Source organism: Musca autumnalis, unplaced genomic scaffold (genome assembly GCF_047663935.1).
Source record: "Musca autumnalis isolate F117 unplaced genomic scaffold, ASM4766393v1 scaffold_1, whole genome shotgun sequence".
In the NCBI taxonomy this organism is placed as follows: Eukaryota; Metazoa; Arthropoda; class Insecta; order Diptera; family Muscidae; genus Musca; species Musca autumnalis.
The window spans coordinates 25,703,407-25,708,556 of NW_027411644.1; positions in this window are offsets into that span (position 1 = coordinate 25,703,407).

Below are 5,150 nucleotides of genomic sequence, written 5' to 3' on the forward strand. Positions count from 1 at the left end.
TATTCTTTAAAAAATCCACGTCTTGTATAGACGTTGAAAAATATTCTTTAAAAAATCCACGTCTTGTATAGACGTTGAAAAAATATTCTTTAAAAAATCCACGTCTTGTATAGACGTTGAAAAAATATTCTTTAAAAAATCCACGTCTTGTATAGACGTTGAAAAAATATTCTTTAAAAAATCCACGTCTTGTAGAGACCTTGAAAAAATATTCTTTTAAAAAATCCACGTCTTGTATAGACGTTGAAAAAATATTCTTTAAAAAATCCACGTCTTGTATAGACGTTGAAAAAATATTCTTTAAAAAATCCAGTCTTGTATAGACGTTGAAAAATATTCTTTAAAAAATCCACGTCTTGTATAGACGTTGAAAAAATATTCTTTAAAAAGTCCACGTCTTGTAGAGACCTTGAAAAAATATTCTTTAAAAAATCCAGGTCTTGTATAGACGTTGAACAAATATTCTTTAAAAAATCCACGTCTTGTATAGACGTTGAAAAAATATTCTTTAAAAAATCCATGTTTTGAATAGACGTTGAAAAATATCCTTTAAAAAATCCACGTTTTGTATAGACGTTGAAAAAATATTCTTTAAAAAATCCACGTTTTGTATAGACGTTGAAAAAATATTCTTTAAAAATTCCACGTCATGTAGAGACCTTGAAAAATATTCTTTAAAAAATCCACGTCTTGTATAGACGTTGAAAAAATATTCTTTAAAAAATCCACGTCTTGTGGAGACCTAGAAAAATATTCTTTAAAAAATCCACGTCTTGTATAGACGTTGAAAAAATATTCTTTAAAAAATCCACGTCTTGTATAGACGTTGAAAAAATATTCTTTAAAAAATCCACGTCTTGTATAGACGTTGAAAAAATATTCTTTAAAAAATCCACGTCTTGTATAGACGTTGAAAAAATATTCTTTAAAAAATCCACGTCTTGTATAGACGTTGAAAAAATATTCTTTAAAAAATCCACGTCTTGTATAGACGTTGAAAAAATATTCTTTAAAAAATCCACGTCTTGTATAGACGTTGAAAAAATATTCTTTAAAAAATCCACGTCTTGTATAGACGTTGAAAAATATTCTTTAAAAAATCCACGTCTTGTATAGACGTTGAAAAAATATTCTTTAAAAAATCCACGTCTTGTATAGACGTTGAAAAAATATTCTTTAAAAAATCCACGTCTTGTTTAGACGTTGAAAAACTATTCTTTAAAAAATCCACGTCTTGTATAGACGTTGAAAAAATATTCTTTAAAAAATCCACGTCTTGTATAGACGTTGAAAAAATATTCTTTAAAAAAATCCACGTCTTGTATAGACGTTGAAAAAATATTCTTTAAAAAATCCACGTCTTGTATAGACGTTGAAAAAATATTCTTTAAAAATCCACGTCTTGTATAGACGTTGAAAAAATATTCTTTAAAAAATCCACGTCTTGTATAGACGTTGAAAAAATATTCTTTAAAAAATCCACGTCTTGTATAGACGTTGAAAAATATTCTTTAAAAAATCCACGTCTTGTATAGACGTTGAAAAAATATTCTTTAAAAAATCCACGTCTTGTATAGACGTTGAAAAAATATTCTTTAAAAATCCACGTCTTGTTTAGACGTTGAAAAACTATTCTTTAAAAAATCCACGTCTTGTATAGACGTTGAAAAAATATTCTTTAAAAAATCCACGTCTTGTATAGACGTTGAAAAAATATTCTTTAAAAAATCCACGTCTTGTATAGACGTTGAAAAAATATTCTTTAAAAAATCCACGTCTTGTATAGACGTTGAAAAAATATTCTTTAAAAAATCCACGTCTTGTATAGACGTTGAAAAAATATTCTTTAAAAAATCCACGTCTTGTATAGACGTTGAAAAAATATTCTTTAAAAAATCCACGTCTTGTATAGACGTTGAAAAAATATTCTTTAAAAAATCCACGTCTTGTATAGACGTTGAAAAATATTCTTTAAAAAATCCACGTCTTGTATAGACGTTGAAAAAATATTCTTTAAAAAATCCACGTCTTGTATAGACGTTGAAAAAATATTCTTTAAAAAATCCACGTCTTGTTTAGACGTTGAAAAACTATTCTTTAAAAAATCCACGTCTTGTATAGACGTTGAAAAAATATTCTTTAAAAAATCCACGTCTTGTATAGACGTTGAAAAAATATTCTTTAAAAAATCCACGTCTTGTATAGACGTTGAAAAAATATTCTTTAAAAAATCCACGTCTTGTAGAGACCTTGAAAAAATATTCTTTAAAAAATCCAGGTCTTGTATAGACGTTGAAAAAATATTCTTTAAAAAATCCACGTTTTGTATAGACGTTGAAAAAATATTCTTTAAAAATTCCATGTTTTGAATAGACGTTGAAAAATATCCTTTAAAAAATCCACGTTTTGTATAGACGTTGAAAAAATATTCTTTAAAAAATCCACGTTTTGTATAGACGTTGAAAAAATATTCTTTAAAAATTCCACGTCATGTAGAGACCTTGAAAAATATTCTTTAAAAAATCCACGTCTTGTATAGACGTTGAAAAAATATTCTTTAAAAAATCCACCTCTTGTAGAGACCTTGAAAAATATTCTTTAAAAAATCCACGTCTTGTGGAGACCTAGAAAAATATTCTTTAAAAAATCCACGTCTTGTATAGACGTTGAAAAATATTCTTTAAAAAATCCACGTCTTGTATAGACGTTGAAAAAATATTCTTTAAAAAATCCACGTCTTGTATAGACGTTGAAAAAATATTCTTTAAAAAATCCACGTCTTGTATAGACGTTGAAAAATATTCTTTAAAAAATCCACGTCGTGTATAGACGTTGAAAAAATATTCTTTAAAAAATCCACGTCTTGTATAGACGTTGAAAAAATATTCTTTAAAAAATCCACGTCTTGTATAGACGTTGAAAAAATATTCTTTAAAAAATCCACGTCTTGTATAGACGTTGAAAAAATATTCTTTAAAAAATCCACGTCTTGTATAGACGTTGAAAAAATATTCTTTAAAAAATCCACGTCTTGTATAGACGTTGAAAAAATATTCTTTAAAAAATCCACGTCTTGTATAGACGTTGAAAAATATTCTTTAAAAAATCCACGTCTTGTATAGACGTTGAAAAAATATTCTTTAAAAAATCCACGTCTTGTATAGACGTTGAAAAAATATTCTTTAAAAAATCCACGTCTTGTATAGACGTTGAAAAAATATTCTTTAAAAAATCCACGTCTTGTATAGACGTTGAAAAAATATTCTTTAAAAAATCCACGTCTTGTATAGACGTTGAAAAAATATTCTTTAAAAAATCCACGTCTTGTATAGACGTTGAAAAAATAGTCTTTAAAAAATCCACGTCTTGTATAGACGTTGAAAATATATTCTTTAAAAAATCCACGTCTTGTATAGACGTTGAAAAAATATTCTTTAAAAAATCCACGTCTTGTATAGACGTTGAAAAAATATTCTTTAAAAAATCCACGTCTTGTATAGACGTTGAAAAAATATTCTTTAAAAAATCCACGTCTTGTATAGACGTTGAAACAAAATTCTTTAAAAAATCCACGTCTTGTATAGACGTTGAAAAAATATTCTTTAAAAAATCCACGTCTTGTATAGACGTTGAAAAAATATTCTTTAAAAAATCCACGTCTTGTATAGACGTTGAAAAAATATTCTTTAAAAAATCCACGTCTTGTATAGACGTTGAAAAAATATTCTTTAAAAAATCCACGTCTTGTATAGACGTTGAAAAAATATTCTTTAAAAAATCCACGTCTTGTATAGACGTTGAAAAAATATTCTTTAAAAAATCCACGTCTTGTATAGACGTTGAAAAAATATTCTTTAAAAAATCCACGTCTTGTATAGACGTTGAAAAAATATTCTTTAAAAAATCCACGTCTTGTATAGACGTTGAAAAAATATTCTTTAAAAAATCCACGTCTTGTATAGACGTTGAAAAAATATTCTTTAAAAAATCCACGTCTTGTATAGACGTTGAAAAAATATTCTTTAAAAAATCCACGTCTTGTATAGACGTTGAAAAAATATTCTTTAAAAAATCCACGTCTTGTATAGACGTTGAAAAAATATTCTTTAAAAAATCCACGTCTTGTATAGACGTTGAAAAAAAATTCTTTAAAAAATCCACGTCTTGTATAGACGTTGAAAAAATATTCTTTAAAAAATCCACGTCTTGTATAGACGTTGAAAAAATATTCTTTAAAAAATCCACGTCTTGTATAGACGTTGAAAAAATATTCTTTAAAAAATCCACGTCTTGTATAGACGTTGAAAAAATATTCTTTAAAAAATCCACGTCTTGTATAGACGTTGAAAAAATATTCTTTAAAAAATCCACGTCTTGTATAGACGTTGAAAAAATATTCTTTAAAAAATGCACGTCTTGTATAGACGTTGAAAAAATATTCTTTAAAAAATCCACGTCTTGTATAGACGTTGAAAAAATATTCTTTAAAAAATCCACGTCTTGTATAGACGTTAAAAAAATATTCTTTAAAAAATCCACGTCTTGTATAGACGTTGAAAAAATATTCTTTAAAAAATCCACGTCTTGTATAGACGTTGAAAAAATATTCTTTAAAAAATCCACGTTTTGTATAGACGTTGAAAAAATATTCTTTATAAAATCCACGTTTTGCATAGACGTTGAAAAAATATTCTTTAAAAAATCCACGTTTTGCATAGACGTTGAAATAATATTCTTTAAAAAATCCACGTTTTGTATAGACGTTGAAAAAATATTCTTTAAAAAATCCACGTTTTGTATCGACGTTGAAAAACTATTCTTTAAAAAATCCACGTCTTGTTTAGACGTTGAAAAAATATTCTTTAAAAAATCCACGTTTTGTATAGACGTTGAAAAACTATTCTTTAAAAAATCCACGTTTTGTATAGACGTTGAAAAAATATTCTTTAAAAAATCCACGTTTTGTATCGACGTTGAAAAACTATTCTTTAAAAAATCCACGTCTTGTTTAGACGTTGAAAAACTATTCTTTAAAAAATCCACGTCTTGTAGAGACCTTGAAAAATATTCTTTAAAAAATCCACGTCTTGTTTAGACGTTGAAAAACTATTCTTTAAAAAATCCACGTCTTGTATAGACGTTAAAAAAAT